The 27,595-nt window shown below is 38.0% G+C and overlaps 1 pseudogene; it reads right to left on the reverse strand.

Annotated features, from left to right (window-relative positions):
• LOC108490292 lies at window positions 1-27,595 on the reverse strand (annotated as a pseudogene).

A 27,595-nucleotide genomic window follows, 5' to 3' on the forward strand; every position in this document is an offset into this window, starting at 1 on the left:
TCATTCCTGTTTTAGAAGCTCCCTATCAAAGATAGAGTGGTGTGTGGTAGGATGATACCAGGGTGCTAGGTAGGGTAGCTTCTTAGGCATAGTCTAAGGAGATTGTCAGCTTGGTGCTCTGACACACACTCATCTGAAACAATCCTTCTTCCCAGCTTTGGACCATCCCCTGGTTGCCTAGCATAAATGTAAAAGTCTTGATTTTGTCTTAGGAGGAATCAAATTTCTTGCTATCTTCAAGAATCAGGGTGAAGTGTACCATATAGGTCTTCAGGAAGGTGCACCCATTTCTGGGGGTGATAGCCTCCACTGCATTGCCATTTCTGATTGATAGTGGCAGAGCAGGACTCTATTCCTCATAGTTTTGTAGACTGTGAAAAACCGTGATCAAGATGCTAAGCAGGATTTAGCTAGAAATAGACAAGTGTTGATTGTGCCTAAGATAAGAGTGCCACTATTGTACCAATAAGCATAATTTGCTGAGTCAGCCATTGTTGTGTTTATTAGGCTTTACACATAGCTGGGTAGGACCACTGATGGTCTTCTCCCTTGGCAGCTTGCCTAGTATCCTGATACAATGAGATCTATCTAGTCTTCCCTGAAGAGGCTTCCAGGTCAGTTCCAGCTGGATTTCCTCAAGTCCTGTGTCTGAATTATGGCCTGCCTTCAGCAACAGGGCCTTACTTTCAAGTTCTGGGAGGAAATCAAGGGCTGTGGCAATGGCCTGTGTTATCTGAGGAGTCTCTTGGACAACCCTGAACAACCATGTAAAGGGAGGTTTCTCTGGCCTGGCAGTCTGTTTTTTGTTATATAGCCTTCAGCTATACACATGCACTGGTACATATACTGTATGTGTATTTGTCAGTAAGCTGTTGAAAGTAATCCATTTTCCTCCAGGTTCATGCCACCAGTGTTATTTATTCTTCCAGTGTCTCCCTCTGTATGGCCCTTCCTCCTCCTTCCACTCTTAATGCACCTTATTTTCCCCATTTCATCTTTGATAAAACTTGCCTTCTATATCCCCCTCTCTCCAGCTCCTTCTTTCCCTTTATCCCCAAAGTTTCTTTCCATTTTCCTGCCTCCTGTGGTTACAACAGGATATATACTCATGTCTAAGGATTTTTAGCTATCATTCAAAAATGAGAGTAAATATATTTCACATACTTCGGTTGTTATTTCTGAGTATGTGTGACTTAGTATAACAGCTTCTAGTTTCATCCATTTACCTGAAACTAAGGCCTGCTCAATGTGTGTGGGGGGACTTATGTTTGGTATTGTAAACAAAGCCAAATACACAAGGCTGGAGAGGTCATAAGTTCCTAGAGAAAAACCTAATTTCATTACATGGCTAGACTGTACTCTAATTATGCATCCTTATATAACAGACAAGTGTGTATATCATAACTCATCAAACAGGCTTCTTTCTGAAAAAGATAGAGACTACTACAGAGTACTAGGTTGACCACAACTGGTCAAATGGAGAGAATAAGTGTCTGTGAGATGCCCATCCCAAAGTGACACATCTACAATGCAATCTCTATACCTATGGCTCAAGGAACATAATGGAACAGGGGCCAGAAAAAATATTAATGCATCTCTCAGCTCACACCAGTGAAGCTTCCTCATGCAACAGATGGTGATTAACCCAGAAGGCTATAACTGGCCAAAGTGCAGAGAATAAGAGACTGCTTATCCCTGGGGAGGACACCTATATCAAACCACACGAGGCTCAGGAACCATTGCAGAAGAGGGAGCAGTAAGGCTGTAAGAGCCAGGGGTGGTGGATGAGCATAAGGAAACAGTTTTCCAGACAGCTGGGAAGTTACTCATAGGAACTTACAGAAATGGTGACAGCACACACAAGACCTGTGCAGGCTCAAACAGACAAAACTTGCACAGAAATGGTGAAATGATAAGAAGTCTGACCTTAGCTGAGGATATTTGCAACTGATGACTACCAGTAGAGGGAGAGTTGGTTTTCTTTATGGGAGTGACTCTAAATAGGCTGACTAGGCTCCAGTGGATGGACTCACACTGAAGGACACTGTGGGACACACTTGGCTCATGGCTCCACAAGCCTTAACATATATGACAGGATACATGAAATCCAGTTGGGGGTTATGAGGAAAGTTGTGGTTGGAAAAGGGATCCAAATATGATCAAGACGTGTTGTACAAAATTCACAAAAATTCAATGAAACTTTTTTCTAAGAAAAAAAAAAGATGTTGAACAAGGCTGGTTGTAGTGGTTCACACCTTTAATCTCAGCACTTGGGAAGCAGAGACAGGTGATCTCTGTGAGAATACAAGCTGCCTGGTCTACATAGAGAGTTCTAGGCCACCTGGGGCTACAGGGAGGCCTGAACAGTCATTCACTGCTGGTGGGAATGCAAACTCGTGCAACCACTATGGAAAACAGTGTGGAGAACCCTCAAAAATCTAAAAATGTACTTACCATGTGATCCAGTTGTACCACTCCTTGGCATATACCAAAAGGACTCATCCTACTGTAGATACCTGTACATGCATGTTTGTCGCTGCTCTCTTCACAATAGCTAAGAAATAAAAACAACCTAAATGTCACCCAACTGATGAATGGTTAATGAAAATGTGGTCCATATACACGATGGAGTTCTACTCAGCAGTAAGAAAAGATGAAATTTTCAAGTACATGGATGGAACTAAAGAATGTTAAATTAAGTGAAGAAACTCAAAGGCAGAAAAGCAAGTGAAGTATGTTCTCCCTCATTTGAGGATTGTAGCACCAATCCCTTATATGTGACTATATAAATTCTGATATAACACCAGGAACCAGGGAAAGGGGAGGGATACATGGAGGTAAAGGAAAAGAAAGAACCTGAAAGGGGAATAGTAGGGAACAGATGTTACCAGGGGGAGATGGAAAAGAGGGAGTATTCAGCAGGATGAAAAGGAGGGAGGGACATGCAAGGGGCTATGGTGTAGGGGAGGGAGTGAAGTCAGGAGAGGGAGGATGATGGGAGGTTGGTGGTACTAGGGGAAGGTGGGGATAATGTGGGGCACTATAAGGAGGGAGGGAAGAGGGAAGTCATATTGGGGGAAAAAAAAGAGTAAAGATGAATGAATCCTAAAGGGCTAAGAAACCCAGAAGGAAAAGTGATGTCCTCAAACCCCTATGAGAAATGCATATACAGTATCTGAAAATTAATGCATATGTATGCCTGGGAGCTGCTTGGCAGGGAGCACAGTGCCAGAGAGAAAAGACCTCCCTTAGAGAGGTTGGTGAAAGGTGGTCCAGGAGACTCCCAAAATAACAGGATATTGACAAACCTCTTGGTTATCTCCCAGAACTAGTAGATAAAATCCTATTGTAGAGGACAAGACATACTTAGGGTACAGGACTTGAAATAATGGAGGAGGAATTGACTTGGAAGTCTTCTAAGTGAAGTTTGGCTACTATAATGCCAGCTGATGATATGCAAACTGCCAAGGGAGAAAAACAATCAATTGTCCAACCCAGCCCTAAAGCCTAATAACCATAACAACTGGTGTGGTAAACTACCTCTGTTGGTGCAATAGTGGCACTGTTATCTGGGGAGCAATAAACAGCTATCTAATTGGACTTGAAGTTCTCTCAATAGGGAGGGAGCTCATGGATGCACTGTAAACTCAGCCAAATATACATGACAGGAAACAGCACAGATCCTGGAGGAAACCCTACCTCTGTCATATCTCAAGACAAATGAAACTTCTTACTATATGCTAAATATCAATCCTTATAATTACAGACAAGCATACCATACAGAACTCATCGAAGAAGCTTCTTTTTGCAATAGATGGAGGCTACTACCGAACTGCACATCTGGTTGGATACAGAGAACATTTGTCTGACAGATGTCCAGCACTGGGTGACACATCTACAGTTGAACCTCTACAACCACAGCTCATGGAACACAGAAGAATAAGGGGTGGAGAGGAAACCCCTACATTCTTCAACTCTCACCAGTAAAGCTTCCTTATACAATACACTATAATGCACACAGAAGGGCACAACTGGCCGTATTTTAAAGAATAAGAGATTGTAGAGTGTAAGATAGGACTCCTATGTGGAACCTCATTCACCTATGGCTCAGAGACCATTACAGAAGAAGGGGTGGAAAGATTATAAGAGCCAGGGCTGGTGCATGAACACAGGGAAGTGAAGCTTCTTGCCACTGGAAGCTTGCACATGAGAACTTGTGACAATAGTGGTGTCACACACAGGACCCATGTCAACTCAGTTGTGTGCGGACCCAGAAGAGAGGAGAGAAATGGGTGGCCGGAGGCACTAGAATGAGAACTGTTGGACACTGATTGCTGCTGGGTGAGGATGAGTATGACTTACATAAGATCACTACGTGGGCTTACTGGACTCCAGTGGACCATTTGTGCTGAAGGACACTTGGGTACAAATGCCTGAATGAATAGGACTTAGCATGTATGGCTGAATACATGAGGTTCAGTGGGTGGATAACGAAGACATGAATGGGGTGGAGGGTCTGCTTTTGATTAAGAACTGTTGTATGAAGGTGCAAAAGCTCAATTTAAAAAATGAACTAAGAAAAGTAAAATATTCTTTGTATCCTGAGTGAAGAGCCAGTGAGATGGGGTCCTGCACATTGCCTCCTGTAGAGGGCCTTCCATTAGGGTCTTACCTGGCTTAAGAATGGAAGGTCAAACCCTTATGTCTGTTAAAGGACATTATCTCATCATGAAGAAGAAGCCCTTTTACCCTCAGCACCTCCTAAAAGCCTCATCTGCTCCAAGCTGCTACATAAAGGATTAGCTTTCAGAATTAACCATTCATCTTAAAGCCATTATCAAATGCCACTTAGAGTTTTTCAAATTAAACGTAGTATGTATATATCTAACACCTAACTTTGGAAACACATAGTTACAAGAAAACTCTATTTAATAATAAAAGAATATTGAGAGAATTCTCTGCTTTAGCAAAGGTAGTAGAACAGTATTAGAAATGAATTTAACAACTAAAACATTATTGTAACTCACTATAAGATAAACATTCACATCAGCCAGAAGTTTTTAATAAACTCAAGGCATTTCACGAAGAAGAAAAACATAGTAAGTCAATGTTTAGAGAAAAAACTGGCAATAAAGGAAGCAGTTGTTGGCTTCTCTTTACACTAATGTTTGCCAGCTTTAGCTAATGCATTTTATATTTTAAACTTGGCCTGAAATTTTAAATCATATGTATGTTATTGTCTATTTGAACAACTTATTTTTATTTCATTTTTAACAGAGAGAAATGTTTACAATTACTAATAGAATTATCCTCTATAAAATCTATACCTAAAACTATTAGGCCACTAAGCCTATGGTACAATAATCAAAACTACCAATCACTTGGAAGCACTTCCACTGAAATTAAAGGCAAGCAGAGTTTGTTTCTTTGAGGCGTCCTCTGAAACATCAATTCTTGAAAGGAATTAGAGAGCTCAGTAAGGAGGCAGAATTTTCAGAAGAAAGTTGTTTCTTCTGTGTTTTTCCCCACCCCTCTTAGGGCCTACATCCTGAGAAATGAACTAAAAATGTATTTACTAAAAGGAATTATAAAGTGGATTATTACTGTTATTAATGCAGTTTTATTTCAAAGCCATTCTCATTTACAGAATCAAAAGGGCTAAGAGTAATGTTGTGAGGCAGCGTGATCACACCTGTGACACTAAGAATGACAACTCTGGAGGCGTAATTCAGAGTCTAGTACAGACTTCTTAGACATCAAATTCCTCCAGTAAAACTTTCCCTAGGAGAAAGTTACTTGAATTGGGAATCCATTTGGGATTCCCTCTTCACAACCACCCCCAAATGGGTCTTGTTTTTTTAACATGTACTATGTCAGAAACAGACAAATACAGTTAGTCTTTCCAGGATGTCAGAATTAATTTAATAACTAAAAAATTGAAAGTTATATGGTTTTGATGTAGCAATTTGAAAGATACTTGTACTTCCTTGATAATTCTAACTCAGGTATTTTATTTCAATCTCAATTACTAATATTAACTCTCATATTATACATTACACATCACATAATAAATCTAAGTGTAGAGATCAATAGATAAATGTATATGTGGGTTAAAGTGTGACCTCAACAGATTAAAGAAGCAAGAAATTTCAAAGAGACCTTATAAGCCAAAACTAGGACACCAACAGGGAAGCAAGAGATCTGTGTTGATGACTAACCAAACCACCAAACTGAGCTGGAGAAGGAGCTGCCATTGGGAGTCAGGCCACTGTGGGTCACAGGTTCGAAAGCAAACTGGAGAGCAGAATTCAGTTATAGAGGCAAAAGAGCATGACTGGGTCCACATGAAAGGACAGATAGGTGGATGGACTGCAGGTCCAGGCAAGCACTCAAGAGCAAATGGCAGTTTCAGCAGGCTGAATCAACGGCATGTACCGAACTGAGCTGAAGCCCTGAGAACTCCCGAATTCTCTGAGTGTTGGTCATTGACTCACCCACCACATAGTTAGATGACATGTCAGTGGAGGCAAACATCATTGTTTTGTGTCCTCCTCTTTTGCTGTCTGAGTAAGGGCATTACACCCTTTCTTTGGTCTGGTGTTTCCAATAAGTTCTTTGAGACCGGATTTCCTGATTAGTTTTAACACATCCTTGTGCCATTCAGCCAATTTTAATTGGCTTAATAATAAATTTATAGGGTGGTAAACTTTAAACTCCAAAAAAATAAGCCATTCATCAGAATGCTCTCCATGGGTTGTCTGGATAAGTTTCCTGTGAAATATTTCTACCAGGGAAGGTCCACTTGTCCACAGTTGAACAGTCATTCTTCATCCTCGAAATGAAGTAAAATGGAGTCTCTCGGGACAAGAAATAATCTGAAAAATCAAAGCTTCACACAAATGGAGTAATTTAGAACAAAGTACAGCCTTACTTCAATGATCTTACCAATTGCTATGTGTGATGGTTAGTTAGTACCGACTTGACAGAACCTAGAATGACCTGGAAAGAGTCTCAATGAGTCTAGATCAGCTTGACCTGTAGTGTGGTTATGGGGGACTGCCCTCATTTCCTTGGTTGATGTGGGAAGACACAGCCTGAAAGCAGACAGCAACATTCCCAGATCTGCAGCCCTGTGCTATGTACAAATAGACAAATCTAGCTGATCACAAACTGTGTTGGCATTTATTTCCCTCTGCCTTTGACTGTGACTGTGACCAGCTGCTTCCAGCGTCTGTACTGAGACTTCCAGCTATGATGGATTGTAACTTGGAATTGAAAACTGGCTATACTCCTTTCTCTTCTAAATAGTTTTTTTGGGGATATTTGATGGTAGCAACAGACATGAATCTAGGCTACCATACCATCTGATTTCTTCAAAGATGTCTCTCCTCCTCCTCCTCCTCCTCTGAGATAAACTTCCAGGATCACCTTTGGCACATGATCAGAGCATTGAGAACAAGGTTGAAGTCAATAAAAATTATATATTTGTTATGACCTAATAAACACACAGAACTGAGTTCCTTACTTCAGATCTTCTAAAACACTTGTCTTATACAATCTGCATTTCTCACCTTCATTTAGACAAATTCTCAGAATTCCAAGTTTGGGTGAGCAATTTTCTATAAACATCCTTGCTGATACAATGATTGAAATACCCATATACCACAATATACATTCACCCCAGCCCTCCACCCAGTGTACATATACCACCAATAATATTCTAGGGAAAAATTGTTAGTTTTTAAATATGAAGTCAGCTTTTATTTCAGCCCAAATGCCATACCTCTACTATTTAGCATTAATAAATGGCTGTATACAGTTTTCCTACAGGGGTTCACATTGAGAATAAACTGGCTATTAAAGTTAAATCCTTAATTGTGATCAACTACTATCAATCAAATCCAATATTTTTAGTAATTTCATGTTTTGGAAACACTTTTATGTTATCAAATGTGACTGTCTTTATTTAAAGATACATCCCAAAAGATACATTGCAACTGTAGCATAGAACTGTTCTCCAAATACAAACCTGACTGTTGACACACTGCAAGACCTCCCAACCAATCAATTGGCCCAAGTTGCACCAGGGGGAGGGACTAAGGATAGCAAAAACCACCATGAAACACCGTCCATGGTCATTTTAGATAGCTGCTAGAAAGTCAACCCATGCCAGGGTGGGGTGAGGGGACTGCCTACACGCCTGTAAAGTAACTCCTCACCCGTCACTACTCTGTATGGACACCCAATGAACTCTTTAGTTCTCCAAACTGCAGTTTGGAGAACTGGGGCCTCAGTTTGTTGTAAGGCCAGTGGCAGGAGGGGTTTCAAGGGTGTTCCTGCTTCCCAGAAGGAATTTTAGCAATAGCAATGTGTTAATGTTTCTAATCTCTCAGCCTTGATTTCTTTACCAAATGTGTTTGTTGTCTGTGGTAATGAATGTTCTTTATGTCACAACCCTTGGGATACACAGTATGATACTAATGCCTACAGAGCTACTAATGGAGATGCCTTCACCAAAATTTCCAATTATCCTAGATCTCTTTTCAAAAGTAAACTTCTTTAAAATTTTACCCTGAAATCTGATTCCTTTTTCTGTTCATGTGGTACATAGAATTCAAAAGTAAGAGGCTACTGATGTTACAACTTGGTCACTCCTGGTTGTTAGGTTCCTGGAAGGCTGCTAAACAAGGTGGCACAGCTCCCAACATTCTAAAATGGTGGGTTCAAATTTAGCTCCGGGAAAGTCCCTCTGCTTATTTGGAAACCAACCAATCCTGAGCTAAATTGCCCAGTCAACATCATGTAAAGTTGCCCAACCACCTAACTGCCTATAAAAGATATCTGACTTCTCCTGCTTGTTGCTGTTTCTCAGCTACCAGAGAGGCAGCCCAGAGGTCTGTTTGCTCTTGAATAAACCACTGTCCCCCATGGAGTTGTCTGGTCAATGGTCTTCACTGCACCTCTCCATACACTGGTAATTATTTGCAAGCTGACAGTTTCTATTTAACTGCAAAATTAAATATTTCTGCAAACATGTAACAGGATGGTAATATTGGGGCTTGTTATTATAGACATTTCTTATTGTTCACTTACTGGTTATGTGGAAATTATCAGTAACTATTTGTTCTATGACATTATTCCTGGAGAGAAGTAAACAAAAGTCTTCTTACCACAAATAAAGAACCAACAAAGACCAACTTGGTGAGGCAATGAGTTTTACTGGGTTTACTTACAGAGTATGAGTGAGAGGTAATTATAGGGGTGGAAGTGACTCAATGACAGCTATATCACCAAAAGCCCATCCCAGCATGGGTGACACTTCACAAAACAGGAGGCCTAGAGTGTGTACAACCTGCAGGCATCTCAACAGGTTGTAGAGTGTCCTTTCTAGGTAACTAAGTTGGTCTGAGCCCTTTCAGGCAGCTGGGCAGCTCTGCCTCTTCCAGGTGGCTTGTTTTGTCTGAGAACGTCTCTCAGCAGTTCTTAGGATTTTAATATGCTTGGGAAGGGAGGGTACTAGTGATTCCGGTCAGTTTCCAGGACTTCCTCAACCTATTGAACTGTGAATTATCTGAGCTTAATGAGCTTTCCTGAGGGATGGAATATTTCAGCACCCCTTACAACATCCTGTTTACCTCCCTTTAGAACGTCATGCTTTAGGGAGCTTTCCTCCAAGATGGAATGTTTTATTTCAGATGAAATTGCTACACACCATGATTCTACACAAAATCTGATGATTTTCCTTAACTCTTGGGACTATAATACTCTCTATGACTTAAACTATGTGTAGTAATATTCAGCCTTGTTTGGTCTCCAATGTGTTCAAGATATCCAAATAGTCCAGTTTTTCATTTGGTGCCGTATCTTGAAACATATATCCAAAGCATCAAGCACTATTCAGATAAATATGATATAAAGTACAAGTCAATGAGGAGTTAGTGTTGATATGTTAGATTTGTATTTGGCTAAGTTGACTTAGCACCATTCATTAAGAAATGATTTTTCCAATTCTCATTGTATGTATTAGTACAATGTTCTCCTAACTAATATAGCAGTATTTTCCTTTTGTTGCCTACATGTTGTAACTTTTAGTTTTATTATAATTTAGTGCAGATATCAGGGAGAAGGAGAATACTTTCAATTGAATATGCCTTACAGATAAACTGTTTAGTTAATCATATCTGGAACAGGAACAAGTTGCCAATTAGGACACTTTTGCTTTAAAAAGAAGCTTGATCCCCTTGAGTGAACATTTCATGCAAGCTGTTGGCAGAATTCCTAAAACAGCAGACAGTTGACAATTCACTGAGCTGAAAGAGTGAATTTCATGAATAATTTTTATGTGATTATTGGTCAGTGCTTGTATGTATGGCATTATTCATTCTGAGAACTGCTTTTGTTTTGTTGTTTTGTTTTTGTTTGCTTTTCTACCTACATGGTAGTGCAGTGGAAAGCAAGAGCTCTACAATCTTCATCCACTTTTAATGATCTTAAATTTGGAAAATATACTAAACATAATAATTTGTGGATTAACAAATTCTGAGTGTTCACATTATCTCAATCTTTATATCTCCACTCATTAAGCTTCACAGGTACTTTCAGAATATAACATGTAATATAGCACATATTACAAGAACATGTCTGTCATCTTTCCATTTACCTTACTATTTCGCTTATTCCTTTTAAAATTTGCTGGATCTTATGGAAACCAACTTTAACTCTTTCATTTATTTCATTTATTTGATATTTTCATCACCACCGGAGGCAGAAGCACAGCATAAAATGTGTATAAACTTTAGAATCATATGACAACACTATACAACTTTATAGCCATGGGACTTTCAGTAAGTAATTGACAATTACAACACCTCAGTTATGGTCCATGAGAGGCAGACATGACACACAACTGAGTTGAGCATATGACAAATAAGTCTATGGAAATAAATTGCTGGCCATAATGATAGACATAAAGCACATGCTCTAAAATTACTGGTTGCCTTCCTTTTTACTTAGTAGAGTACTAAAGCATGCAAATTAAGAACTCAGAAAATACTTGCTGGTTGATTTGCAAGTGCACATCAACTTTTATTGTGTGAGTTAAGAAATAATTTCATTTTGGTTAAATATGTTTCATAATTGTCTCCAATGCCAATAGTGTAATGTTCATGTAGTCCCCTTGGTGGTAAATATAGATCACTGATTATGCAGTATCTAATTAGTTCCTGGAAGACAAATGGTCATGAATGCCAATTGAATTATCAAATAAACCGTAAGCATGAATGGCCAAAATAAACACATAAAACATTTAAGAATAACTTGCTTAACGACACGATAATTAACAAGGTTCTATATGTTCATTCTTCAACAGAATGTTGACATTGGATATTTCAGCTAATGTTAAAAACATCAATTAAACCCAAATTCAAAAATTAAATACCCATTTCATTTATACTAAAAAGAAATAAAGAGAAACAACCTCACAGAAAAGGTAGTAGTTTAAATTAACTATCATTTATAGGAAAAGGCAAAAGAAGCAAAATGTCAATGAAACCCAAAGCACATAAAGGTTGATAAGCAAAGAGTGACACATTTCCATTTCTCTTGTTTATTGGAAAAGTCAATTATAAGCTTTGCTCTACTGATCTAAAATGATTTCTATAGCATCTGGACTTATGTTGATATATAGAGAAAGCTAAAAAAAATGTGTCTAGTCTTGGCTGATTTGTATTCTCTATGTCAGTTTTATCTTTTTGTTATTCAGGTCCAAGTAATGCAATGAATCAGGAGAATGGTGTCTGTGCATCACATCAAGTTTGATGAGTTTGTGTCATTGTGGTGTGTTATTTCATCTGCTTGTCACTATCTTTGGAGGTGACATATTGGTCTGAGGTTACTTATGTATGTGTGAATTCTGCCTTTATTTTCATACATATTTAAGCTTCAAATCTTTTATTATTTTGGAAGCATTCAGTCTATATCAGAAATAATTAATTTTATGTCAGTATTTTTAAATTTTTATTATTTATTTGTCATCAATTATGGAAGAGCAATGAAATTTTAAACTACAGATGCCACGGATTACTGTCTAAGAATCCTTCCTATAGTAGAAGTATTTTAATTTTTGTATTCCGTGAATATAAAATACTATATTACCATAGTACAAAAGTTTTTCAAAATCAATAGGCTATATTCAACACAAAAACCAACACAGCTGATTGACCAAACACAAACATACAGCTGGTATGGAAAATGGTAATTTAAATCATTATCAACAGATTAAAAGTAAATTCTTTCTGTGGGGGTCTGGGGAAATGGCTTGTTGGTTGGTTAAGAGCACAGATGCTCTTGCAGAGAACCCGGGTTCAATTCCCAGCACCCACATGGTAGCTAACAACCTTCTGTAACTTGATTTTCAGAGGATTCAGTGCCCATCTTCTGACCTCCATGGGCACTGCATGACACAGGTATACTTACACACATGTAGGCAATATATTCATTCACATAAAATAAAAATAGAAAAAATAAAATAAAATGTTTAAATTAAAAAATTTAGTCTGTGCATACTTAGGCTACTTATTTACTGCTACTTATACCGATATACAAAATTTTAAATATATATCAGATCTTTGTCAATGTGTTCTTTTATACTAATACACAAATATATCATAAATATACAAATTCAGCAAAAAAATGTGTAAAACACATGAAATAGATATTTGTCTAACCCAGCATGAAAGAATTCTTGAATGTAGTTGTTTTGTCATCTGTGACACTGTCTCTGAACCAAGATTTTGTGGGTCCAAATCTCAGAACCTCTTCTGTGGCATGCGATGTTGATCAAGATATTAGGCCACCTCTCCCAAATGAAAATAAGATATAATAAGATGTAACACATACAGTTTGTGAAAATTAAATGATTTCAGTCATATGAGGTATCATATAATAATGTTCATGAACTACAAATACTATGAATTTGTTGTTTTTTCCCAAATATACATTTACTTGAGACCATAGTAATTGTGATCATTTTGGTATTCAGGATAACTCTTTTACAGAGCCATAGAATGTGGGTGATATTTCATAGATCTGATTTTAGCTTAGTTTGTTAAATAAAACAATTACATTTCATTAAATATCTAATACCAATCAATCAAGACATAAGAACTCTATATGGATACTGGAATATTTTCATGTACTAAAGTAAATCAAGTGCTATTATAGCCCTCACATTACACAGGAGATAAAAGCCTAAGAAATATGGGCATTTCATTTAAATTGCATGGCAAGTATATTTTAAAACTGGATTCTGGAACAGATTGATTTAAGGCCAACATTTGTGTTCCTGGTTATTCACGTTACGCCACTTGCAAATGAAACAACAGCATCTTGTTGAAAGGATACGGCAAGCAATTAACTTTAAAGAAGTTCCTTATAAGTGCTAAAATTATTTACTTGCTGCATAACCTACTCTGCTAATTTGTTCTTATATAAGATGCAGTCCTGTGGAATGGAGAAGCAGAGTTGATACACACTGTAAAATTAAACATAGTTACATTAAGTAATATAATATCTTTAAATCTTTTCAAAAGTTTTGTGTGTAAATGTGTACTTACATGTATTTGTACATGTGTACACATGCATGTGAAGGCCACATCTTGACACTGTGTTTTTCTCAATCCATCCCCACTTTATTTGTTCTTAGAGTCTCTCACTGAACCTAGAGGTAGCAAATTCTGCAAGATTAACAGACCAGCAAGCCCCAGTGTGGTCTAGCAATTTATTTCACTATAAAACTTTCCATCCTGGAGGGAAGCTGAGTTAACAACAGAATGTTCTAAAGGAAGGTAAACAACAGAATGTCTGAAAGGAGGTAAACACAGGATATCTAAAGGAAGGTAAACAGCAAGATGTCTGAGGGGAGGTGAAACAGTCCATCCTTCAGGGAAGCTCCTTAACTCAGGAAGTAAACAACTCAGTAGCTTCAGGGAGTCCCAAAATTGACCAGGTTCACTAGGGTCCTCCCTCCCAAAGAGACACTCTCAGACCAGCCAACTGCCTGGAAAAAACAAAGACCAGCAGAGCTGACTAGAAGCAACAGAAACCAGCTAAGTTCTGTCGAAGAGGCTCAGACTAACTGAACTGTGTGAACAACAGCGCCCAACACGTTGAGCTGCCTGAAGATTGTGCGATGCACTCCATGTTTCTTGTTTCATGAGCTGTTCCTCCTGTGGTGGGCTTTGGTGATGAAACGTTGAGTCATTTCTGCTCCTGTAACACATCACCTTTATCCTGTAAGTAACCCCAATAAAATTCATTTGTTCAACAAGTTGGATTTTAGTGGATTCCCTCTTTGGTCTGTCATTAGTTCCCTATCTGGGATGAGTAAACAGTTGTTCGTGTCTCCCCAGGAATAGCATCACACAATACCCAGAGGTCCCTGAGTCTCAGCCTCTACAGTATTGGGATTACAAGTAAGCACTGACACACCATTTTATTATGCGTGCTGGGGACTGAACTCTGTTCCTCGTGCTTTCATGACTAGTACTTTACTGACAGAGTAAAGTCATCCCTCTAGACCCTAGTTCTCAAATATTTTCAAAAGATTTATTTTATGTATTTGTATGTGTGTGTGTGTGTGTGTGTGTGTGTGTGTGTTTAAATATATATGTGTATGTGTATGCACAAATCTCTGGGTGCGTGGAGACCAGAAAAGGGTATCAGATCATTCAGAGATGAAGTTCCAGGTATTTGTTGCATGGCCGTCTTGTTGCTTGGATGCTAGGATATAAACTCTGATCATTAGGGTTGCTTAGACACCTCTCTTTATTACTTAGCCATCTCCCCAGGCTCCTGGCTCCCCTTTTCAATGTTTTTAATTTATATATATAATTCTTTACTTACGTTTGTGACTTTTTTTTTCTACTCTCACCTATTTCTTTAAAATTTCCGCTAAGGTATGAAAACTGAAAATATATACAGTGTTACATAAAGAGCATGGTGAATTCTAGTAGATGCTTCTATTTTGGGAAGAGCTTTTCTGTTATTACATCTCAATTCAATTTTACCCTTCATTCTGAGAAAACTTAGTTTTCCTTTAACAGTGTTAAACAATTTCTGCACTCACCATCTCACTCTTTTCATCTTTATTTTCAGGCACCCTGTTTCTAAGCTTGGGGAATAATTATTTAGGCAAGGCTTATACAATATTTGTTTGAACAGAGTAGTCCCTTGAGTTCTGTGAGAAATGAGCTCAATGCACAAAGAAACTAAACCAATTCCAGCCTTGTCACAGAGTTTCCCAGTGCAGACTTAGAAATAAACACTTATTTCTACTGAGTGATCATTCCCCAATTTGATGTCATAAAAACTTCTCTTTCATAGATCTCATCTCTGGTAGAGGTCCTGGAGATCCTGTCTCATTGATTCTCCTCTACCTTTTGTCAAATTGGTGCTGCAACTGTATATTGCTAATTTGGAACATTTTATAGAGTACTGGAGAAGAGTTGGAGAAAATGACTTCCATTTACTTGATTTGTGACTGCATCTACGCTAGTCAATAATGGTAAGAGGAAAATAGAAACAGAGTAAGCAATAGGAATAAGTTCTTGAATTGTGAACTTGATTGTTATCTTGATTTGATTCTAGAACTTACATTCCATTATTAAGGTGTGTAATAGTGTTAAGTGTGAGTAAGCATATTTGTTTAGCTATAGAAGTGGATGATAAAGGAAATGTATAATTTAAGTAATATCTGACTATCCCTTTGTGAAAAGCTATTGAATTCATATGGAATAAATGTGGAAGCCTGATTTTTTAAAATACATCTATTCTATTGAATTCCTACTTCCAGTTAGCATCCAAGGGGTATGGAAATTATCACCACTATCCCCACAACAATAACATAAGTAAACTAAAAATCAACAGTTTTTCTTAACTCTAGCAGACTGCTAAGCTGCAGGATAGACACTGGCCCCAAATAAAAGGATACAGCACATATGAAGAAGCCAGATTCTCCAGAGCAGGGGCTGCTGGAACCAGTTCAAGGGAAACAAAGAAAATATGAATATATGGAGAAATACATCAGTTTTATGGACTGGAAGATGAATCTTTAACATGCAAGTTATCTTTATATTCTATTAGATTCAACACAATTGTCAGATTTGTAATGCATTGTGTTTATTTTTTTTAAGAAAATATCAAGTTGAGTCAAAATGTGGGGTGGAAATGCAAAGAACTCAGAATATCTAAGGCAATAGTAAATAATAATTTCTTTAACTTCTAAGTTTTTAGAATATATAGTCAATGTACAAAATACTGGTTTCATTATGACAGTTGCACATGTTATGCATTTTGATCAGATTCACCCCATTTAACCTTTCATTCAATCTGATCCCATTCCTTCTTGTTCCTATCCTCTTCCCAAATAGTATCCCTTTTACACTTATGTACTGTGTATTTCTTTCTTTAAATGTATATTTTACTTAAATTTTATGTATTTCATTGAAAACATCTTAATCATCTTTGAACCTGCTCCCACATCACACCCCCGCAAGTTCCCCCACCAGATTTCATGCATTCTGTCATATATGTTAAGTCCTATCGAGTCAAGTTTTTGTCCCTCAGTGCAAACTCAACCACTGGAGTCTAGTCAGCTTATCTAGAGTCTCTCCCTTAAAGATCAACTCCCTTCACTAGCAGTAATCAGCTACCAATAGTTCTTTGTCTAAGGTTGGGCACTGCAGCCCATTTTCCTAGTTCTGTGCTGGGTTTTTATTAGTTTGAGGTTGCATGATCTTGTGTATGCTGTCTCCATTGCTGTAAGTTCAAATCAGCAAGTTCCCAACGACCTGAGAGACTCTGTTATGATCACACCCCAACCCCAACATTAACAATTTTTCTGTCCCCTCTTCCCCAATGATTGCTGAACCATGGATTGGCCAGGTTTAATATAGGAATCCTATCCAGGGACACACTCTCTTCAGTCTCTTATTCTCTACATTTTGGTCAGTTGTAGCCTTCTGTGTGCGCTGTATTCTATTGCATGCCGAAGCATAGATGGTGAAACTTGAGAGATGCCTTAGTATCCTCTATGACTTCTGCCATGTTTCATGAGCCTTAGGCATAGAGGTTCTGTTGTAGATCTGTCACTTATGGCTGAGTGTCTCACAGACGCTTATTCTGTGTGTGTGTGTGTAACTGGTTGTGGAGTGCTGTAATAATCTCTCTTGCAAAAAGAAGTTTCTTTAATGAGCAGTGATACTTCTCTGCAAATATACTGATTAATATTTAGTATACAGTACAAAATTACAGTTCTCCAGGGGTATGGCAGAGGTAGGGTTTCCTCTAGCACCCATGACCTCTCTAGCTATGTGTATTTGGCTATGTTTACAGTACCACACATGAATTGCATCCCACTGAGAGGGCTGTAAGTCCAACTAGATGATCCCCAAGATAAAAGTGCCACTATTTTACCAATATAATTTGCTGTGCCAGTCATTGTGGTTATTAGGATTGAAAGTGTGGTTGGACCATTGATTTTCTCCCTTAGCAGCATGCATGATATCATCTAGAACTATGAGAGCAGTCTTCAGGGAGGAGGTCTTGAGGTCAGTTCTAGCTCCATTACTCCAAGTACTGTGTCTGAACTATGTCCTGTTTTCAGCAATAGGGTCTTACCTTCAAGTTCTATAATAAAAATCAAGGACTGTGATAATAGACTGTGTTATTTGGGGAGTCTCTTGGAATACCATGGCCAACAATTCCATGGGAGTGTTCTCCTGTCAGGCATTTTTTCTTATTATATAGCCTTTTACAGTCATGTTCAGATATTCTATGTGTATTTCTCAGGAGGTTTTTGAGGTAATACATTTCCCTCTGTTTTTTTTTAATTATTTATTTAATAACCACATACTTAGAAGAAGCATTTCATTACAATAGCATTGACATATTCATTAACAATTTTCTGAGATAAGATGCATCTCTTTCAAAATTGGCTGTAAAATTTTAAGTTTACAGTTGAATTATTACAGTTATACAATATTGTACTCAGTATAAACCCTATAAGACATAACATTAAATGAGGTTTTAACCTTTAATAAAGATCTCCATTTCATTACTAAAATACACAGTTTCATATAGAAAAATTCATTTTTAATGCAATTGACGTTTAGATGTTTGCTCTATATATCTGATCGTTACTAGTCACAGTGGCTTACTTTCTGAGCTCCTTGGCTTCTGAGCATGGATATAAAGTCGTCAGGTAGATTTCAATGGTAATGTTTTTCACATCTACTAATTATTAAGGAGCAAATTTTAATGATTTGAAGAATTATTATTATTTTTAATCATTTTTTTTTAATTTTTAGTAACTACATGATTAGAAGAAGCATTTCACTACAGCTTTAACATATTCAGCAACACACTCGACCTGCAGGCCTCTCTCTGGGGTAAGCCCATTGCACCCTCTGTGCCTTGACTCCCCCAGCCCCATTCACCCTCTCATCTCCCTGGTGTCTCCCCTACTAGCCTGGGTCCTATCCCATTCCTTGTCTTGGTGCTCCAGGCACAGGGGGAACCACCACTTCTTCCTGATCCTTTGCATCCAGATCAACTCAGTTCTTTCTCGGGAGCATTGCTTCTGGGCCTGGCGCCACCCTCACCTTCTTCTGCTTCCCTGGGCCTGCAGGATCCCGCAGACCTCTCTCTGACCGGCAGGCCTCTCTCCTGCAAGCCTCTCTCTCAGGGGTAAGTGGATCGGGCCCTCCCGCTCCGTGCCCTGACTCCCCCAGCCTCATTCACCCTCCCACCTCCCCCGCCGGTCTCTCCTTCTCTCTGATTTTTAAACCACCTAAGCTTTATTTATCTCTCTTTCTTTGGCTAACCTCCTTCCTCCCTCCCCAGTTAAAGTACCCCCATTCCCCCACTTTTCCCCTTGATAATATGTCTCTTATTATTTCCCACAATCTTGAGCTCCTTCTTTCCCTTTACCCACACAGTTCCTTGAATGTCCTTTTCTCCTCCCTTATGAGCTGACACCTGAATTTTTCCCATTTTCCCCTTGGTAACATCTGTTCCCTAAGATGTCCCTCTCTTGGGCTCTTTCCTTCCCTTTTCCTCATTGGTTCCTTTCCATTTTCCTTGTTTCTGTGGCTACATCAGGATATAGACTCAAGTATAAGGAACTGGGGCTAAGATCCACAATGAGAGGGAACATCCCTCTTACTTCACTTAGTATAACAGTTTCTAGTTCCATCCATTTACCTACAGAATTCATGATTTCATCTTTCTTTACTGCTGAGGAGAACTCCATGAATAAATGAACCACATTTTCATTATTCATTCATCAGTTGAGGGACAGTTAGGTTGTTTCCATTTATTAGCTATTCTGAAAAGATAAGCCACAAACATGAATATACAATTTTCTCTACAGTAGGATGAGTCCTTTAGGTGTATGCCAAGGAGTGGTATAACCAAATCACATGGTAGATTTATTTTTAATTTTTTAAAAAGTTCTCCACACTGCTTTCGATAGTAGTTGCACAAGTTTAATATCCTACTAGCAGTGAATGAGCATTCCCGTCTGCACATCCTCACCAGCATTAGTATCATTTGTTCTCTTGATCTGAGTCAGTCTGACTGGGGTAAGATAAAATCATGAAGTACTTTTGATCTGCATTTCCCTAATTGCTACAGATGTTGAACACTTTTTAAGGTGTTTCTTAATGATTTTTATTCTTAATTTGAGAACTCTCTGTTCAAGTCATTAGCCAATCTTTTATTGGGGGGCGGTCATTAGTTTCCTTCTTTCTTTCTTTTTTAAGTTTTTTGTATATTCTGGATATTATCCACCTGTCAGATGTGTAGCTGTTGAAGATTTTGTCCTACGTTATGGATTTCCTCTTTGCTTCCTTGGTTGTCTCTTTTGCTGCACAAAAGCCTTTCAGTATAATGAAGTCCAACTTGTCAATTACTAACCTTAATTCCTGAGCAATTGATGGACAATTTAGAAAGTCATTTCCTAAACCTATATACTGTAGGGTACTGCCTTTATTTTCTTCCAACAGTTTCAGAGTTTCAGATTTCACACTAAGGTCTTTGATCCATCTGAAGTTTATTTTTGCATAGGGTGAAAGATAAAGAGTCAAATTTCCTTCTTGTACAGATGGAGTCCCAGTTTTGCCAGCACCATTTGTTGAAGATGCTGTCTTTCTCCATTTTGTGTTCTTGGCACCTTTGTCAAATACCAGGTGGCTGAAAGTCCATGCCCACTTGTTTGGGTCTTCTATTATGTTCCATTATACTGTGTCTATTTTTGTGCCAGTATTATGCTGTTTTTACTCAGTAATGTAGTTTGTGATGTCTCATGGTAGTCTTTTTTGCTAAAAGTTTTTTTGGCTACATGGAGTTTTGGTGATTCTTTTTGCTCAAAGCTGTTTTGGTTATACGGGTCTTTGATGATTCCATATAAAATTTTTCTAGTTCTGTGAAGAATGTAATGGAGATTTAGATTGGCAGTGCATTTGCTCTATAGATGACTTTTGGTAGGATCATCATTTTCACAATAGTAATTGTACCAATCCATGAGCACTGGAGGTCTTTCCATCTCCTTCTGTCTTCATCCTTTTTTCTTCAAATATTTAACAATTTCATTGTAGAGAAATTTAATGTCTTTGGTTGTGTTTAGTCCTAGATACTTTATATTTTTTCAGGCTATGGTGAATGAGAGTAACTACACAAAGTCCATAAATGCTTTCTCAGTTTGCTTCTTATTGGTATGTAGAAAGGCTGCTCATTTTTTTAGGCTGATTTTGTAACCTTCCTTCTTGATCAAACTGTTGAACATTTCTAGAAACTTTCTGGTAAATTTTGGGATTTCTTACATATCTTATCATCTGCAAATAGGGATAATTTGACCTCTTCTTCAATTAGTATCCTTTCATTTCCTTCTCTTGTCTTACTGCTGTAGCAAGAGTTTCAATGACTATATTGAACAGGAGTGGAGATAGTGGACAGCTTTGTCTGGTGCCTGATTTTAATGGGAATGATTCCAGTTTTTCTCCATTTAGAATAAAGTTGGCCATGGGTTTGTTGTGTATAGCTTTAATTATGTCAAGGTATGTTCCCTCCAGTCTAGTTCCCTCTAGGACTTTTAATATAAATGCATGTTCAATTTTATCAAAGACCTTTTCTGCATCTATTGAGATGACCATGTGATTTTTTTTTTGTTTTTTAGTCCATTTATATGATTTCTTACATTTATTAACTCATATATATATTGAACCATCGCTGAATCTCTGGCAAAAAGCTGACTTGATCATGGTGGATTATTTTTTTTTTATGTAGTTTGTATTTTGTTGAGAATTTTTTCATCTATGTTCATTGTTATGTCTTTACCCAATTTTGTATTACATTGATACTGGTTTCATAGAAAGAGTTTTGGAGTTCTCCCTCTCTTTCCATCTTTTTGGATACTTTAGGTAGTATTGGTTGCAGATTTTCTTTCACCATCTGGTAGAATTTTACTGTGAGTCCATCTGAGCCTGAGCTGTTTTTAGTTGGGAGATTTTGTATTACTGTTTCAATTTACTTATTTATTATGGGTCTGTTTAAGCTGTTGATCGCTCCTTGATTTAGCTTTGGTGATTTCTATAAATTTAGAAATTCATTTGTTCCTTTTAGATTTTCAAGTTGAGCAGATTAGGTTTTTAAAGTATTCCTTTACAATTCTGGATCTTTTGGTTGTTTGTTGTGATGGTTCCCCTTTCATCTCTGATTTTGTTGATTTTGATTTTCTCTTGTTTGCTTTTCTGGGCTAAGGGTTTAACGTATCAAAGAACAAGCTCATAGAGTCATTGATTCTTTGTATTGTTTTCTTAGTTTTTATTTCATTAATTTCTGCTCTAATTTTTGTTATTTCATCTTGTCTGCTAGGTTTGGGTGTCATTTGTTTTTGCCTTTCTAGAACCTTGAGTTGCAATGCTAAGTCAATAATTTGTGCTCTTTTTTTTTTTTTTAGCTATAAACCTTCCTGCTTTTAAAATGTCCCAGATGATATGTTGTATTGTATTATCCTTTTCATTTAGTTCCAAGAATACTTTTATTTCTTTCTTAATTTCTTCTTTGATACATTCATCATTTGACTCATTTCTTCATTTGACCCATTCAGGAGTGTGTTCTTTAATTTCCATGAGCTAGTGTAGTTACTAGAGTTTCTTTTTTCATTGATTTAATTGCTTTATTCTGTTGTGGTCTGGTAGAATGCATGGAATTATTTCTTTTTTTTCTATTTGTTGATGTTTGGTTTGTTCCTCAATATGTAGTCAATTTAAGAGAAAGTTTCTTGGGGTACTGAATAGACAGTATATTCTTATATTCTTTGGTACTTGGATGGAATATGTGGTAGATGATTGTTAGGCCCATCGGGTGTATGATTTCATTTAATTCAGATGTTTCTCTATTCTTTGTTTGTTTGACCTATCTATTGGAGATAGTGGGGTATTGAAGTCTCCTTCTATTACTGAGTTGGGGTTAATCCGTGTTTTAATGAAATTGGGTGCACCAGAGTTTGGTACATGTATGTTCATGATTGTAATATCTTCTTGGTCAATTGGTCCTTTGACAATTTCAGAATGAACTGACCTTCTTTATCTCTCTGATTAGTTTTAATTTGAAGTCTATTTTGTCATATAATGGAACTGTAGCTTAGCCCCTGCTTGTTTCTTAGTGCTATTTGCTTGGAACATTTTTTTTCAGCCTTTTACCCTAAGGTCATGACTACCCTTGAAATTTAGATGTGTTTCTTGTAGATGCTAAAAAGATGGATTTTGCTTCTATTCCATTTCACTAGCCATGTCTTTTGACTGGGGAGTTGAGGCCATTGATATTTAGTTATAATTGAAATACATGTATTGCTTACTTTCATTTTAATTTGTTTGTGTTCTTGGTTCTATTTTGTGTTTCCTTAATTATAATTTCATTTCTTTTCTTTCTGTAACCACTTGGATATAGTCTTTCCTATCTTCAGAATTATTTTGTCATTTCATTCAGCCATATATTTGTATTTTCTTGAGCTTGGGTCAGGAGCTTATTCCTATCATCTTTGAAATTTTTAAGTTGCTTATCTGTGTGTTCTTTAAGTTTTCTTATCATGTTTATGATTGTACTTTCTTCATTTTATTTTTATTTTAGTGTATGAGTGTATTTCCTGCTTGAATGTAAGTGCACCTTTGTCATGCAGTGCCAATAGAGATCAGAAGAGGGTGCTGGATTATTCCCTGGAGCTGCATCCACAGACAGTTGTTAGCCATTGTGTGGGTGCTGAGAATCAAACCCAGGTCCTCTGCAAGAGCATCTAGTGGTGTTAATCATTTCACCATCTCTCCAGTCTCATGAGTATTCTTGTAAATTCTGCATCCTGGGATTCCTCTGGATAGTTCTCATTGTAGTACACTCTGTAAGACTGGTAAGTTTTCTTGGGGATATATTCTCATGGTCTTTCATGTTGTTTGTGTTTTTGCATTGTCATTTGGGTGCATGGATTTCTTTTGCTGGTAGTGTGACTGATAATGAAATTCTAGTCTGCCTTTGTTTAGTTGCTTTGGTTCTGTTTATATTGTTGATGTAGCTTAGTTGCTTTCTGCTCAGGTGTGAATAGTTAGTTGGTGTGTGCTTTAGGTTCTTGTTTTTGATTTTTTATTGGTGGGAGAGGATGGTTCCAAGTTGATTAGTGAAGAGCTCTCCAGTGGTGTGAAGGTTCTCACAGGTTAGTGAGGAAGTCTCAGGCAAAAGGATCAGGAGGGGGTCATAGAGCTAAGGCTGTGGTGGGGTCAGCCTAGGAAGCATCAAAGGAGCTAGGCAAATAGGTATAGGTCCTGAAGCTTGAGATTTCAGCTAGTCTGGATTCAGGGGACCAGATTGCAGTGGGCAGGGTCTGGGTTAGGAGGCTAGTCCAGAGATCTGAGACAGGAAGTGCAGGAAGCGACCTAGGCCCAAGGTTCAGCTTTTGGAGAGATAATGGAATTGTTAAGGGTGCAGAGGAATCAAGTTGCAGTGGGCAGGGTCTGGGTTAGGAAGCTAGTCCAGAGATCTGAGACAGGAAGAGCAAAAGTGGGCCTAAGGCCAAGTTGAAAGGAGGACAGTGAGTGGAGAAAGAATGGATTTGGTCAAGGTACAGGAGAATCAAGTAACATTGGATGAATCTGACTTACCAGGGCAGTATGCAGGTCTCTGTCAGGCAGACCAGAAGCAATTCTCTTGGCAAGATGGGGGTGGGGACAGCCTGGGAAGGGTCTAATAAAATAGGCAGAGTAGGTGTGGGCCTAGAGCTGGAGGATGCCACTAGCCTGGGTGCAGGGGACCAGGGTGCAGTAAGAAGGGTCTTAGTAGGAGGCTGATTCCTGAGGCAGGAAGAACAGAATTGGGCCTAGGCCCAAGCTGGGAGGAAGGACAGCATGTAGAGAGAGAATGGAGTTGGTCAGGGTGCAGGGGAATCAAGCCACAGTGGGCATGGGTAGACTTACCAGAATAGTATGCATGTCTTTGGCAGGCATAGTGGGAAGGATTAGAGATGGTCTCAAAGCAGGGCGTGGGTATGGTGGAATTTGCATACTCACCCCCAGAGACTGGAAGCTGAGTCTGGCACTTTCAGGCAGTCTCAGAGGGACAGATCTAAGACCCAAGGTAAGAGGGTGGGAAAAGGATGTTCATTGTATATTTCTTTAACAATCTAGAGTCCATATACTGGAGCTGCACATGAAATTTTTATTCATGAGTAAGTCTTATTTCACTTAGTGTGATAATCTTCAGCTCTACCCATTTTCCTACAAATACCATAATTTCATTCTTTTTATGACTGAATGAAATTTCATTGTGCATATACATCACATATTCTTTACTCATTCACGTGTTGAAAAATATTTTTAATAAAAGTGATAGAATTTCAAGGAAAAAAAGATTGCACAGCTGATTAAGGGTCTACTGTGCAAATTTGAGGCCTTGTGTTTAGATCTCCAGCACCAAAATAAAAGTGTTGTGCAGCTGTGTATGCCTGTAATCCAAGCACAGGTGAGCAGCAAGGCAAGCATATTGCTGGAGTTCACTGCTTAGCTAGTGTAACTAATTTGTGAGTTCTAGGCTCAGTGAGAGACCCCGTCTCAATAGGAATGTGTAGAGTGACAGAAGACACCTGGCAGTGACTTCTGATGGCTTTATTCATGCTCACACCTGACACATGTACTTTCACATACACTGCATACACACAAATACATATGTACACAGCAAAGAAGTTATAGGACTTCAAAGTTTACTAAGCAACATTACAGTAAATAAGGCAATGACATTGGCAAGAAGAACACAATGGAAAAATGGGAAAGATGCTTGAACAGGCATTTCATTAAATAAGATATTCAAAACAGCCAGACGAATGAAGTTATGCCTGTTCTAACTAGCAATCTAAGAAATACAAGTAAAAATTGTATTGAAATATCATTATTCTTTTCTTTGTAGGATGACCAAAATTAGTCTTTCTTGATCAAATATTGAAATTGATGTAAACTAGTGAGAAGTTTTTGTACACTGCTTGTCGTGGAGTAAATATGCACATGATTTTGAACATGCTTGGCCTATTGTATTGTGGTTCAGTATACTTAGTTTCAATGACTCCGTATTCCATTCCTAGGTTGTCATCCGAAAGAAATGTGTGCATATGCCCCCAAAATGTTATGCTTAAGAGATATACAAAATCATTCATTCAAGGCCACATCAAGGTTTCAAAATGTTAAAGAGCATCTTATTTCTGCAATTGGCATACTAGATAGAAAAGACAACAGTCCCTGCAACCACAAAAATTGATCTTGCTGAAAACAATACATGGAGTTAATGGTAGCTACAACAATAGAAAGCATATTATATATTTGAATATACACATGTAAATATGAATCAAAAAGCATCAAAACACACAAGACATGGTCAGGACATATATGTAGGTGATAACATTGAAAATACATAAATAAAATACAAAAAATGAGATCATAAATAAAAATGAGAGTGATAACTGCATTTTGGAATGAGAGATGTAGTGATAGGATGTCTTAGTTCCTTTTATGAACTGTGATAAAATAGCCTGAGATTGGCTACTTAAGAAAGAAAGGGTTGATTTTGGCTCACAGTTCCAGCCTACAGTCAATCGTAGCTGGGAAGTGACAGTGGAAGAGTTTGAGGGACACATCACATCCATAATCAAGAACATTGAGCTATGACTGCATGCATGCTGCTTAGTTCTTTTTTTCCAGCTATACAATCTAAAACCCCAGTTAGGGAATGATGCCACCAGTAGTGAACAGTCTTTCCATTTCAATTAACTTAATGAAGACAATGCATCATGGGCATTCTCAGGGGCCCATCTCCCAGGTGATTCTAGGTTTTTGACAAGTTGACAATTAATACTAACCATCACAGAAGATAGAGGATATAGAGTTGTGGTTGGTCTTCTTTGTTTGGCATGGGCATTGTTTTGTGATAACTGAATGAATTGTGCATGTTTTCTTGCTTTCCTATACATACTTAATGTTTTAATTTTTAGAAGAATAATCTTGGCAGATGTAACTGATTTGTATAGGGCACCTACAAAAATCTATGAGTTCTTCAACTTCTTAGCTGTTTGATTTGAGGAAGTTTAATTTCTTTTGGTTTTAACTTCCTCATTATATAAAGGGTGGTATAACTATTCCTCCATTTTACCTTAAGTTTTTAATGAGTTAATGGATTAAAATAATTAAGTCAGGTAGAAAGCAAGAACAATAAACACTAGGAATGAACATCATCTTCTTTTTCAATACCAATAAAGCACTAGAGCTGTAAACAGACAAGAAATATTTGGGAAATAACTCTGGCCATGTAGATTTATTCCATAACTCTAGTTGAAAAATAAAACAATAACAGCTCTTAAAACAAAATAAGGAAGACTTGACTCCAGACTCTCTCACGTGGTTGGTCAAGTAATTCATCAGTGGTGAAGTGAGTGGATTCAATTCACACCACAATATGGGTGGGTGGGATTTACAGCCAAGGACAAGAGTAAGGGCCAGCAGATAAAAATTACTGAGGAGAAAGTTCAGAAAGAAGGGGGCCTGTGCTAAAAACAATCTAGCAGAACTGACTATTGTTGACATAGGCAATGGCAGGCAGGAATCACTTGAGAGATGACAGAAGCTTGTACCCCTATATTAGTTACTATTCTTGTCACTGTGATAAAATGCTAGAAAGAGACAATCTAAGGACAATTTGTTTTGGATCATAACTTGAGGGTACAGTCCACCATGGTGGAAAGGGAATGGGGACAAAGGCATATTGGTGGGGTCTTGCTCACATCTATCTGGACAGGTGAGGGAGCAGAGATAAAGCAAGAAGCCAAACTGGGCTATGAACCTCAAGGTCCCTGCCTAATAATCCATTGTGTCCAGGAAGACCTCACCTTCTAATGATTCCTAAGCCTCCAGAAGTAATATTCCCAGCTGGTGTTCAAACATATAAGCCTATAGGGATATTTCACTTTCAAATCATAACATTCTGTACCTGCTCCCCATAAGTACATGACCAT

The sequence above is a fragment of the Nannospalax galili genome, unplaced genomic scaffold (genome assembly GCF_000622305.1).
Source record: "Nannospalax galili isolate Female #2095 unplaced genomic scaffold, S.galili_v1.0 scaffold87, whole genome shotgun sequence".
Classification (NCBI taxonomy): Eukaryota; Metazoa; Chordata; class Mammalia; order Rodentia; family Spalacidae; genus Nannospalax; species Nannospalax galili.